General features: G+C 38.5%; 1 protein-coding gene across 2 annotated transcripts in view; it reads left to right on the forward strand.

Annotated features, from left to right (window-relative positions):
- Positions 1–14,637, forward strand: part of elfn2a (extracellular leucine-rich repeat and fibronectin type III domain containing 2a) — a 144,125-nt gene that overhangs the window by 67,351 nt on the left and 62,137 nt on the right. For both annotated transcript variants that reach the window (XM_073861642.1, XM_055217591.2), the window contains exon 2: positions 1,355–1,533. The gene's annotated coding sequence lies outside the window, so the exon portion shown is untranslated. The remainder of the gene's footprint in view (positions 1–1,354; positions 1,534–14,637) is intronic.

Genomic DNA, 14,637 nt, shown 5'->3' on the forward strand with positions numbered 1-14,637 from the left:
CAACAATGTGTGAAAATTCTCTCATAAACAAAAAAAATTATAATTGAGAATTAAATGTCGAAGCAATATCATAATCGGCACAATTTATTAGACAATTAACCTTCAGCCAAATTTCATTATCCATTATTTCATTACCCAGATATGCTTTGTCAAAAACATTCTTCAAAATATCTTGCTTTGTGTTTAGCAGAATAAAGTATGAACTAAGTAATGTATACAAGTTTGAAACAACTTAAGAGTGGTAAATAATGACTAAATTTTTATTTTTGGGTGATTCTCACGAAATCCAGATTTAGAAGGTGTTCAGCATCAGAATTTTTTTTTGCACATATAAGATTAAGGTCTGAACTTACTATAACAATTATTTTTAGAGGATTAAAAAAAATATTTCCTATAGAATTATTTAAATTTTTTAGATAATCATTATCAAAATGATCATTACCGCAACATGATATTACATTAAATATATGCATTTACAAACTCATGAGATCTAAAAAGTTGTCTAGGTACTATGACTAACAAAATTTCAACTTTTATCTGGAGAGAAAAAATAAGATCTGCTTACCTGGTAGCCATCTTGAGTGTCACAGTCAATTATGTCCCTTCCAACTATTTTTTTTAATGTTAGTTCCTTGACGGCAAGGGAACAATGATTGAAAATTTCTATTTCTTATTACTGTCTCTACATTTACCAATGATCACCAAATACCACATGTTTCTTTACTGTAAATGTTTATAGTATAACATGCACTGAAGCTTTTTATTTTTTAGATTTTTTAAATTATAAATATTTCTATGTCAAAGAACCAAAATTCAGTCATGGACACGTTGCGGTAATGAAAAATTTCAACTTAAATGTGGAAAAAACTTGGTTTGTATGATGTCATTTGAAATCATGTACAAAATAGTACGTGAAGAGATGTTTGTAACTGTATGCTTCTTATTTTGATACTCTTACTTTGCATTTACTTTTTTTATCAAAATGTTTCATGACACCTCATAAGTCTTATTTCGCGAGAATCACCCGTTTGGATGAACTCTTTAAGGCTTTATTAAAAACATTGAGTATTTTGTCACGTACACACAAAAGATTTCAACATCTTCGTCTAAGGAGCATCTGCATATGAAGTTGTTTGTAAGGAACGTCTTATAAATTTAGTAGAGGATGCAAAAATAAGGCAAGTGTGTTGTGTAAATAGAAAGACAAGAGGTCCAGAAAAAGCATATGGCGGCTTTCATACAAATGTATTTTGTTGTGGAAAACAGTGTGCTCGATAATAAAATAGGATTGCTTGCGATATTGCATACAATAATAATTTTGTAATAGAAATTTTTTTCGTTTTCTTCCTTACAGGTATTTCTCTGGAGGTTCAAATGTGTTTTGCAGAGAGGACCGACCACTGGTCGGTCATGATGTTTTAGGTGGGTGGACCTCTGTTACTTCAAAGCCGATATCCACGAAAGCATCTAGAAGAGACCAAACTATCAATGTATACAGGACTTTGAATTTCACATCGAAAGAGCCTTGAATAGGTGAGAGCTTTTATTGCCACTAAAATGTATTACAGATTGTCCCCATTTTAATGAATAGGAATGACAATGAAAGGGCTTTGTGCTTGGTTAAAGGGCACATATTATTTCATTTTTACAATATAAGTAATATAAGTCTCAGGTGTGCCCAGAATGTACCTGTGAAGTTTTAGCTCACAATACTCCACAGATCATTTATTATAGCATGCCCAAAATGACCCTATTTGGGTGGGAGCAGAAACGCACTGTTTTGTGTGTGTACCTTTAAATGCAAATAAGCTATTGCTCTTCTCTCCCTTACCAAAAGAGATGTTTGGTTAAAATAGGTCTGATTTCGCAAAAAACACAGAAAAAATAGCAACGTCCAACTCACTGAAGGCAGAAACTATGGTAATACAAGACTGTCAAGTCGCATTCACATTAGCAGCGACTAGCAGTAGCAGAGCGACGCGATCTCATTGATTTCAATGGAAGCTTGGTGCTGTCAGGCGACACGAGCGACAGTGAGCATTGGCGACTGGATGGGGGGTGTCCAGTTGTGCGACAAAGTTGAGAAATGTTTAACTTTATGCAAATTACAAGCAACTTCTGTAGCGACTACCAATGAGAACAAAGCAGTGCAATTCAGGTCACCCGCCTCTCGTCAGTAACTGGAGTGGACGTTACTTATTTGTTTATGACAACCAGATATAGAAATGCCTCTTTTGAAAGAGACGAGTGACACACAGCGACAAAGTTGCTTATAATGTGAACGTACCTTAACCCTTATGTGTTGTTGCGGCCATTTTTGTTATTTTTTGTCTTAATTTGGCCACAACTTTCTTTGTGTTTCAGCAAACGGAATGATTTTTGGTGACAAATCTTATATTTACACATATTTTAAGAAAATGCTTTGAAAATTTTCAAAACCTTAACAACATACCGTGGGCAAATTTACTACCCTTACGTGTTGTTAGTGGCCAAAAATGGCCACTAAATTAAACTGCTGTAAAAATGTATCAGATTAATTTTTTTCCCACTTTTTTGCATAAATATCTTAATCAATCTCAGTACTGATCAAAACTACCAAATGTTTACAAAAATTCCATGATTTTACCTCTTTCATTGCCAAATTTATAAGTTGTGTCACTGATTTGGGGGAAAAAAATTCAAATTTCAATATAAAAAGTGATTGTGGACTGGATTTTCTTTGACCTTTTTCACAGTCTTGGGCATGCCAAAGATTAGTGCACAAAAACTAAAAATGCATCAACGCCAATGTTTTTACTAATCTTTGGCATGCCCAAGACTGTGAAAAAGGTGAAAAAAATCCACTTTTTATATTGAAAATCAGTGATTTTTTTCTCAAATCAGTGGCATTACTTATGCGCTTGGCAATTAAAGAGTTAAAATCATGACATTTTTGGAAACATTTGGTAGTTTTGATCCGTACTGAGATTGATTAACAGATTTATGCAAAAAAATTTAGTGCCCATTTTTGGCCGCTAACAACACGAAAGGTTAGTGAATTGGAACAAGGCACAAGGGTTAAGTCAGTGGCCTTGGGCGGGGCTTTAGCAGTGTGACATCACTTTGCAAAGACAGTCAAAACAGCATGTCTAATGAGACTGCTTTAGTTTTATAGGGATTAAAACATTCGAGATGAATAGATTTTCTTCATTGTAGGGTGGTTGTTTGCACACACTGCTAACACCTAGTTACCCCTTTTACTACAGTGTAAAAATGGCTGGGTTATATTTAACCCATAATGGGTAAATATTGGACACAACACTGGGTTAAAATTGACCTAATGCTGGGTGGTTTTACCAACTGCTGGGTTATTATAACCCATGGTTGCATAATAACAACCCAACATTGGGTCATTTTTAACCCAGCATGTATTCTGTCCAGTATTTAACCATTATGAGTTAAAAATAAGTGTGCAACTAAATATATGCATATTGTAGCAGTTCTTGATTTGCATTTATATTTACACATTTGATAGACGCTTTAACAGTGCATTACAAGATGCACATTTATCACTATGTGGATCCCTGTGCTTGAACCCATGACCTTTTGTGCCGCTAATGCAATGCAAACCATTTCTGAAGGAATCCATTCGGAAATCGCACGTGATGTGCTTTGTGCAACCAACATTGCAACTCTGCTTCATCATTTGTGTTTCGTCATGGCTCTGTAGATTTAGTAGCATTGCAGGAAACTCTGTCAGAGTAATATAGTACGCTGTTCGGTCCGCGTCAGCGTTTGCAAGACCTGTTTACGAACGTGACTCATTTGGTTACGCTGCTTTTGTAAAAAATGCAGCTATTTATAAATAGGCTCTCAAACCTACCAGGGAATGCATGTACAGTATTGTGTCAGCAAAAATAATTTTTAGCAAGGATAAAATCGTCCCAACTATATAGGATCAATTTGTTTGGCTAGGACAGCTTATACTGTATGTTTTCCTCGCTCTCTTTTTCTTTCTGTTTTTTCACTATCTATCTGTTAGACAGTTAGATGACAACGTTTTGTCTGATACTCGACAGAAATCTACACACACTTACTCAGAATTTGTCAGACGGGCCCCTACTGTTCTTCCTCTGTGATTTCAGTGCCAACTCTTAGGTCCAACTGAGAAAGCCTGCCAGCCAATGGGGATTTAAACTGTGAGCAAGTGTGTATTGGATAGTAAGTGTGTGTTGTTTTCCAGACAGGTTAGTCCGCTAGGCATATTTGTTCTGAAGTGGTACAGTGAACACGTTTTTGTCTCGTACAAAATTGCCGAAAGACTTTTGAAAGTGTTTCGTGTTTTTCAGTCAATGTCTGTTAAGATAGGGCCACACCAAAATATGTTTTAAATCTAATCTGATTTTTTTTTAAATATGAGAGACGACAACCATGATGAAAAAAATCTACGATTTAACACGTTTATAGGGGTGGTTTCTCGGACAGGGATTAGCCTAAGCCAGGCCTAGGTTTTATTAGGAAATATAACTAGTTTGAACAAACATGCCTTACTAAAAACATTCCTGGTGTGGATTTTGAGGTAAAACAAAGGATACTGCTGTATTTTAAGATATGTTCGTGCAAGTTGTTTTCAGTTTGGACAGCTCTTACATTTATTTTAGTCTAGGACTAGTCTAATCCCTGTCTGTAAACCACCCCATAATGCGTGGAGTGCCGCTATGTGGTCATGACACCATCAGATGAACTTCCCAAACAACATATCGTCGCTGTCCGATGAAAACCACGTATGTCCATTTTGCCGATTTTGAGATTTTTCGACGGATTGAATGTCCAGGTTCATTTCCGTATACAGTATGCGTCACATACCTAAATGGCCAATGAAAAGTTGTGAAATCATGCCATCTGATTTTCACGTATATCCATTTGGTGTCAAAGCTGTCAATCACGCCGCGTATCTCCCGCCTGTGAAGCGTCTCGCCGGTCTCGTTAAGTTTCATCGAAGCTCAGCACTGGATATAGCCAAATAAACATAGCCTGTGAGACAATATCTTTCCTTCATCGAGGTAAACGTTCCCCCTGACGCAAGACGTACGTCTAGGAGTAACTAAATTATGATAGGACTGTGCAAACAAAGTATCTGTCTAGCATAGTTATTTACGCTGGGGACATCCCACCGCTTTTTAAAGGCGTTTGGTTAAAATGTTCTGAAAAATCAAGCGATGTTTAAGACTGGTTTTGTGGTCCAGGGTCACATATGTTGCGTTGTATGCTTATGGTGTGTTTTCTTGTAAAAATGTAATGAAATTCATTGCAATCACTGACTAAAAGCGCTGCTGTTTTCTACAGTATGGTGCTTTGGCACTGTTCGGTTGAGCTGGTGTTGCAGGGACTGTTACATGTGTGCAGTCGACATTGTTGATGGTTTTATGCTGACTATTTTCTTGTTGTTGACTAGCCTACGCTATGCTCATTTTTGATGCGCCGTTATTCAATGTTTTTCCCGTCCTGCAATAATGTTTTTTATCTGACCTTTTGTCCCCACCACTTTTCAACACAAGCTGACCCCCCTGCTGTCTAGCATACCATGTCAGTGTATTGATTCATTGTCCCTTCATAGCTTGCAAGAGACATTTAATACACTTATAATTAATATTAAATAAAGTAAGCGTATTTATCTAAGACGTAGGCTATTTAATAAACTGAGCGTATTCATCTGTCAATATGAAACGCGACTTGGGCATTCTAATTAATGATCGGAAGAACGCGTATCGACCACAGTAACTGTAAAATATGCACGTATGTCCATTTAAACTCAATTCTGGTCAAATGTGGATTATTTCATTACACTGGCAAGAATATGGTTACATGTAAAGATGCCGTACCAAGTATGACAACGCTACATTTAACTGTTTTTGATATACGGTGTTCCTGAAAAGTAACTGTTTTGGACATACGTGAGTTTCATCGGGCAGCGACGATATGCATGTTTCAATTAAGGAAATCATGCGGAGATCTCTCGATGTCTTACCCAGCCAAACGAGACTTCAAAGTAAACAAAAATGGCGAACAACGGACATAAAGAAACGGCATTACCCTTATGAAAATTGACCATGGTTTTATTATAGTACAAGTGTAGTAACATTGGTTTTTGGGTGTATTGATTACTATCAGCAAAACGTCTCGGGTTAAGTATATAACCCTTATTCCCTGAGAAGGGAACGAGACGCTGCATCAGAGAGCTGATGCTATGGGGGATGCCCAGGGTTTCCTGCAGAAAATTTGTTTGTTTAGGGTGGTAGGGTGGGACGGGTGGGTGTTGCCTGGGGCATGGCAGTCAAAGGTGCGTCATGATGAAATGAAAATATTTTTATTAAAACACTCAAATAAGATTTAATTTGAAAGAAACTATGACAGAAAATGAACACATACTAGATTATTAATGTATTAAATGTTATTAACAGATACCTCTAAAGGGAATAGCTGCGTGATGAAGTGAACCTAAAGCGTTAATAAACACAAATGAAGCAGATTTTGTAGACCGTCTGGCGAAACAATGATAGGCTTAAAGATGAAAGGCTTAAAAAAAAAAAACATAGGTCCACTTACAGTTCTTAAGGACACGCGTTTTATCATCTGGCTTTCCTCCAGACATGACGGACCACGTCTTTCTCTTATTTCGGCCGTGTGGCGTGCGTGCATGCTCGTGGTGTGAAGCGCGTCTGCGCTATTCTCCGAAATGTTTTATCAACTGGCTAGTTATTCTCCAGACATGACGGACCACGTCTTTCTCTCATTTCGGCCGTGTGGCGCGCGTGCCCGCTCGCGGTGTGAAGTGCATCCGCGCTATTCTCTGAGATGCACTTGACGGCCTTTTGTGCAGCGAAATTTTTTTTTTGGACGACTTAGTTAAGGCGGTAGGGTTTCCCAGCTTAGGCGGGCCGGCCGAACTGCAAAGTGCTACAGGAAACCCTGGGGGATGCCGTCACGCTGTAGGCATTCCCCATAGCGTCAGCTCTCCGATGCAGTGTGAGGTTCCCTTGAAAGGGAACCATGATTTTACTACAAAAATCGTGGCTATTTTACAGTAACCATGTTATTTTGGTTTTAACTGTAGTAAACAATTAATTTTCATAAGGGTAATACAATAGACTGCTTTTTACATCTCTGATATCCTTATCACTTTGGACTGTGCCTGCTGCGCCATGACTGTATTGTTATGGTTTTGTCTTTTATGAAATCACTTTCTGATTTGGTATCATTTCGTTCCATGTGACAATCTATAGCGTATGTGTGTGTGTGAGTGTTTAATCTCAGGGTTCCCCCCACACGACAGGATTTCTGATCCCACGTGCTTCCAAGCTGATTCAGACGCTCTTAACACACTGCTAACCGCAGGAAATTTTGATAAGATAACCTATTCAACCATGAAGACGATCAGGACTTCACATAGGATTGTCGTAAGGGTGAAAATTGGCCCAAACTCAACACCGATTATCTTTTGGTCTGTACCAGGCGTTTTGAGGTCATTGATGTGATAGCGTACTGCTAAAACTTGACACTGTTAATTTTAAATGTATGTAACATGTATGTAAAGTATCTTAGGTCTGGAAAACAGGCTGAAAATATCGATGACACCCTAATGCACTCACTTTTATTGTCCAATAAAATAAGAAGCACAAACAGAATCTTATTTGCTCTTATTAGCTGTGTTTTGTGATTGATTGCGTCGTGCCACGACCCTTTTGCACATTCAGTGTGGACAGACAAATGGCATATTGCTGAAATTATATCACATCACGTCTGGTTAGGAAATTGTGTTCAGTACTGTACATATTCAGTTTCCATATGAGTTTGTTGACAGGTGCTCAATATGTGCATCTCGATATTTGTGACTCTAAGGAATGACACGTTCCTGAATCTGATATTTTTGCATAATATTTGTCTGGGCGTGTCATTGTCAATTTCATCGTGTACAGTACACCAGTGCACATGTCAAATCCAGTTGTCAGCGGTCCGTATGACACTGGCGACGTTCCTTGTGTGCAATGAGTGTGTGTTTTGCTCTTGTTGTGTGCGTATGGCTTCTAGTATAGTTAGCATGCGTGTGTGTGGCTCTCCGCTTGTTTTTGATGGGAACCGGTGATACACGCAAGCCTTTTCTTCAACAGCTCCAACAAAGATAAGAAGCTTGCGGTCAGAGTAAATCTCACAGCTTTGGGAGTGGCTGTGCCGAGGTAGCCAAGATAAGTTTTTGCTTTGACACCCAAATCCCGTACCTTATTGGCCTCTCATTTGCATATTCATGAACTGGACATCTTGGTTTTAAAGAAATATTTAATCCAAAAATGAAAATTTACTAGGCAGACCATTAAACAAATCGTTAAAGTTCAGACGCGTACAGTAACCGCGACAACTTCCGCGTGTCCGATAAAACCGTCTATAGGTGCATATTGCTAATGCCACCTTTAAATAAATAAAATAAAATACTGCGCAATTGACTTTAGACCAGGTTTAAATTGGTCTTTAGTTGCAATCAACATAGCAACGCACCAACAATGCACCTGAACACATTTCATGTTATCAGACGAACAGATGGGCGCAAGGGCATTTGCTATTTATACAACATGGTGCCGGACCTGAAAATGATAACTGCGTCAAGCTGCAACTAGCAAAAAACACTTGTAAGATAGGCCACACGGAGCCATAAAGATCTGATTATCAGGATGAAGACGTCTCTGCCCATTTCTTAGAACCGAAACTCATTTGAGATAATGAGAGCAGTGGGTTAGTCTGCCTGTTGGGCCTTTTGTTTTTCCGTTTGTTGCATCAGAACCCGAGCCAAGCCAGATTGAAAAGGAATCTTGCCAATCCCCGTGGAAGGTTTCCATTGACTGCCCAATCATTGGCGGAGATGATTGTTTGGGGACCAATGAGAGGGTGTTACCGGGCAAAGCTCCACCCAGGGCCCAACGGAAGATGGCTAAGCTATTCAGTCTCTGGTCGCTGGTTAGCCAACATTGGTTGCCAATTCCTCATTTCCTTGTTTCCTCATCCAAATTCATTAGCAGTTCAGCCAGACACACAGAAAAGCCCCTTATACCCATCCAGTCAATCTAACATTGCTCCAATCAGCCTTGCCTATTTAACCAAACGGTCACATTTCCCATAATGCATTGCTTTAATAGTAAATCCATTGGGGACGAATGAGCCTTGCCTTGTCGTGCAACACTGCAGCTTGTATTCGCACATTGTTGCTTACTGCTAGGGCGACAAGAAAAGCAGCTGCCAAAATGCTATAATTTGGCATCCCTTACCCAGAGCTGCCCTAAGTATTGGTATCCAGGGACGGTGGGAATCTTCTCCGGTTTCTCCACCCCAGCGGCTCATCTGCATTAACTTCGTGCTAATCTTATTAGCTTCTTGTTATTGAATCCTGCAGGATTTCGCCTGCCGCTTCGTGATTCTGCATATTATACACTCCTTTCCTCCGCTGAGCCGCGGGAATGAATATGTTAATGGCTAACGTTGTTGTGCGAGACAGAAAGTTTAGTCTTGACGTGATGTATTCCTGTCTGTCATATGAGTGAGTAGCGTGTAAATATTTGTCAATGTTTTGGGAGCCCCATGATGGATTTTTCTAATTCGATTGATAGCTTTTCCTAAATCACTACCGTCTCAGAGGCCTTGTGTATCAGCACCTTGTCTGTTGAAGACATGCCTTACCATTTCTCAAGATACAGTTCGCTCTTATCTAAAATGACTGAAGCTTTACCTTGGTCTCACCTTTTTTCCGGTCTCTTAGTTGTGTTTGCCTCTATTATGGTTTGAAAGCTTAACTAACTTAACTCTTAGCAAATCTTTGTGTTTTGTTGTTTAGATTGTTTTCAAAAGCCTGCCTTCATTCTTTGGTTTATAAATGGACGTGATTGTCATGCATAGAGATGTAACGATTACCAGTTTAATGGTTAACCGCCATAAAAATGTCCAAATGTTCAAATATATTCAAGTATTACCAAGACAAACACATTCATTCACGTCTGCTCCATGTGTTTGTGATGACAGTGATTCACTGACTGAATTTAAATCCAAATTTGCACATTTAGGAGAATCTAGTTGTAGTGACGCATGTCTACTTGGTATTTCTTTAGACAGATCCATCTTTTGCATTTTGCATTTGGCTGTGGTGTGGATGATCCAAACATGGTTGCTGTAGTAAAACCACAAAATAATCATGGTTATAACATCCATGGTTTTCAAAAACCATAGTTAAACCATGCTTATGGTACGTTCACACGGGGCGTAATTATTAACGCTTCCCATTCACTTTTAATGGGTGAAGTCATGCGTTGCCGAACTGAATTGTGGAACATTTTTCAACTTTTCAAGCGGAAACGTATGCATCACCCAATCAGATCGCCTTATGCAAATAACCTAGTAAGAACCAGCCAATTACGTTTATGGAAGACCGGAGCATTTGTTGCGGCCACTGTGATTGGCTGTTGGCCACGCTTCAGACAAGCCTTCCGTGTGAATGTACTGTTACTGTAGTAAAACCATGATTTTGCTAATAGTAACCAATACACCAAAAACCATGGTTACTACACTTTAACCACAAAAACTATGGTAAATTTCCATAAGGGTCACTTATGTATACATGTACACACACACATATATATATGTTTTAATACAGTATGTATCAAGAGAATCATTAAGGGAAAAAATGCTAGAGGTCTTCTTCACACTATAATTCTTTCACTTTCTCATTTTTATCAATTGCTTTCGACCAACTGGTTTATTTCTAGTGGATGTATGAAGTCAGTTTCCCTGCAGTTCACACAGGTTATCTTGCAGAGTACCAACAGGTGTAGTTCATCACACCGACTGTCGACGTGTTCCACAAAGTTTGACAGCCGAAAAATGTGAAATCTGACCTTTCTGTGAAATGTTTTGACTGGAAAGTTTGCCACTTGGTTTGAGATTTTGTTATTTGTCAGAGGCGTTCATAATACTTGAGCCAAACTTATTTAAACGTTATTTTGGCTTAAGTGTCCAAGTGTCCAAGTCTATTACTATTTTAAGTCTTTGGCTTGTGAAAAGTTGACATGACTTATAAAATCAAGTTGAAATTGTTTAGCTTAATTTTTAAGTTAAAGTAACAAAAATATATATTGATTATATATTATGGTCGGCCGGGGTCACAACATGATCATATCATAACTGTCGTGTATATAGCCAGATTACTGGCAGACTGATTAAAATTGGGTTTATTCCATAGCAGATGTGATGCCGAATAGGTCTCGAACATCTGTGGCTATGTCGTGTCTGTCCTTCCTGCTGTTCTGGATAATTCGTCTTTGTTGAAGCGAATCAACCCAAAGTGATTAATGACCGGATGAGTCAGAACTAAAGATGCCTCTCGACCTTTCGGATTCGGCTTGACTTTGTAAACAGTCGCTGTAAATTAGAGCCGTTCCTTCGACGGCCGCAAACAGAGACCAAATTAACCGGAGCCCTAAACAATCTGAACTGTCACTTCTGCCAAAGGGGAATTGCAAAAGTAAAGATTGATGCGGGGTCAGTTTCTCCTTTATTCCATCGTGAGCATCAACAATAAATGTAAATTCATAAACAGCTTATAAAGCATCTTATAAATTACAGTAGGGTAATCTCTTAAAGGGACAGTGTACCCAAAAATAAAGTGTACTCGTTATCTTTCTCCATGAAACACGCACTGTAAAAAGTAAACGTTGGATCAACTTGCAAAATTACTTTTAGATTTTACCAATTTAAGTAATTTGTACATTTTTTCACCTTCAATTTTGTGAGAAAACTTAAGTTGAAAAATTTCAGATTTAATGCATTATCAATTAAAGTCATTTTTAAGTTAATCCAACTTTTAGTCATTATTTACCTTTCAATATGACAACATTAATTGTCGGCCGAGTCGGTAGGCGTGTCTCTCAGCATCCGTCAACATAACAAATTTTGTTTTTCGCCAGCTAGCGGCAGCAATCTGGTCGCAATACCAGATTTATCGGAGAAATATTCTGACAGTGAATGAGAGAAGAATAATGAAATAAAAGACAGTAAATGAGTCAATGGGATGAAAGAAGTTAAATGGAAGAGGAAATGAGAGGAGGAAAAGAAGTGATAAATTGAGAGGGAGGTGATTAAAACCGAAAGTATGGAGGTGAGTTGAAAGAAACATACTCTGGGGCTGTAAATGTAAATAAGTTTGAAGGAAATAGCCGGAAAAAGGAGATTAGCTAAAGGATTCAGGAAGACAGGAAATGGACCGAGAGCTGTGTGCGCCGGGTATATTTATCTTTCTGAACAAATTTGTCCCCAGAAGTGAACTAAATCTGGCAAAATGACCTTTTTGGGGACATTTGGGGTTTGCTCTATTGGTAAGACGCTATATACAGATCCTTAAAACCCTATTTTTGTCATTTGTAGGGTGTAAATTAGGTTTTTACATACTAAACTTGTATTATGTAGTAATTTTACTTGACTCTATATAAACACGATAGTAAAAAAGACTATACTGTGCTAACTAATCATGAAATTGGTGTTTATGGGGACCACATGTCTTTTATAAGGATATTAAACCCTACCTTGTCCCCCTGACAACAGCAGGTTTATAAAAAGAATAAATAATCAATTGTTTCAAATAAAAAAAGCCAAAATGCGTCTTTTACTAACAGGATGCAAGTGCCCAATCTGTCTCTTTCCCATGTGTTTCCACCAAAAAAGCACTGAGCGTTCTTGGTTGGAAACAGTTGGCTCTGCTTACACCCCTTTAATCGCAAAACAAGGCCCCTAAACGACACCTCCATCAAAAAATGGCACGTATATCTAGGCACGTATTTTACATTCATTAAATACTTTCGCTTCAAATATGCTTAATCCTATTCATAAATACTGTTTTGTTGGCAGAATCCATTAGGGAGAAAAACACAGCCGTTTTTCAATATTTTACTATGTTCTTACCTCAACTTAGATGAATAAATACATTCCTATCTTTTAATCTTTGTACAGCGCTTCGTGTATGTGTTAGCATTTAGCCTAGCCCCATTCATTCCTATGGCTCCAAATAAAAAATTTATTTTGTGCCACCATACTTACTCATGTTACTACTTCCCTTTAAATAGGGAAAACATGGAAGTGTTTGGTGGCTTCTAAATTCATCCCTGTTTGGATCCTAAGGAATGAATGGGGCTAGGCTAAATGCTAACACATTCAGGAAGCACTGTACAAAGATTAAAAGTGCACATTGAAAAAAGAAAGGTATGTATTAATTCATCTAAGTTGAGAACATAGTAAAATATAAAAAACGGTGGTGTTTTCCTTTAAGAATCTTATAAAAATGCTAATTTACCTGAAAATATGTCAGACGCACTTAGATGATTTTGCATCTGAGCTCTTAATATTTTTAGTGCATTAACTTCAACAACGTTTTTGTTAATTTAACTCACCTGCTCACTTATCGTGCCCAGAGACAGAACGAAAGGGAGAGAGTTATTAAATGATTTACGTTTTACGTTTTTACGACTTGCTTTTATAGCCAATCACCCAACAAACAGCCAATTTAACATTGACAACGAGGAAGGAGTGACCCAACTGATAAATTAAAGGCTTTAGGAATGAATCGAAGCATTGGGTATAAGAAAGATATGGCATGTTGGCCTTGAAAATGTCTTGAGATAGAAGTTCCCAGTAGGGAATGAGAAGGTCATGAGTAATAGGGCCTTGCTATGAGAATTGACTTGTGTGCGTGTGAGTGTGTGAGAGAGTCCCTTTTTTGAGAAGTGTTATGGCAGAAGATCCTTTACACCCCAAATGAAAAGTCTGTTGTTGTCGCCCGCACTCAGTAATGAGCACCTGAGGGACGGTCGGGCGCGAGCGAACCGTCAAGAGGATGAAAGGACTAGAAAAATAGTGATGAAAGAGAGAATCAGCGATAGATAGAAAGAGAGAAAGAGCCAGGGAAGATGCAGCTGGAAATAATGGGGATATCTGAGAGATTCGACACAAACGAAGACACAGAACTGGACCCGACTTCAAAATAAGCAGGCGGACGGAGAAACGTCAAGAGCGGTGAGAGATGAATTGATGCTCTGCTTGAAAAAAAGTAAGAGGAGGGAGATTGAGAGAGGACTGGGAGCACGCTCAAGGCCCTTCTGTAATTACCAACCGGCCCCGGAGCTGTACACGAGGGCCCGGCTCTTGAAAAGCTATCCCAGCGTGCACTTCTGCACTCACTTTTCATTAACTTGTAGGGTTGAGCTGGGAGCCAGAAGAACGGGCCATTACAGGACAGCCTATCAGGTTCTGTATGCCTGGATTTACTTTTTGGGAATAGGTATTAATTGTTAGGCTTGTGAAGTATTAAATAAGTTATTTAAAGTAGTTAAAATCACAGACAAGCCACCCTTAAGTAGTCAGCTAGAAGCTATCCTTAAGCACTCAGCTATACTAAGTTACTAGCAAAAAGTATGCATGTTTTAAGTTCAACGAAATTCTCTTTCCACCCACACATGTATGGGCAGACAAATGGGAAGATGGATAGATAGACAAAGATAGATTATTTTGATAAAATGGAAAAGATTATTCATAAATGGGTATACGAACAGATGAATAGGTAGACAGATGGGCAGA

This window comes from Misgurnus anguillicaudatus, chromosome 23 (genome assembly GCF_027580225.2).
Source record: "Misgurnus anguillicaudatus chromosome 23, ASM2758022v2, whole genome shotgun sequence".
Classification (NCBI taxonomy): Eukaryota; Metazoa; Chordata; class Actinopteri; order Cypriniformes; family Cobitidae; genus Misgurnus; species Misgurnus anguillicaudatus.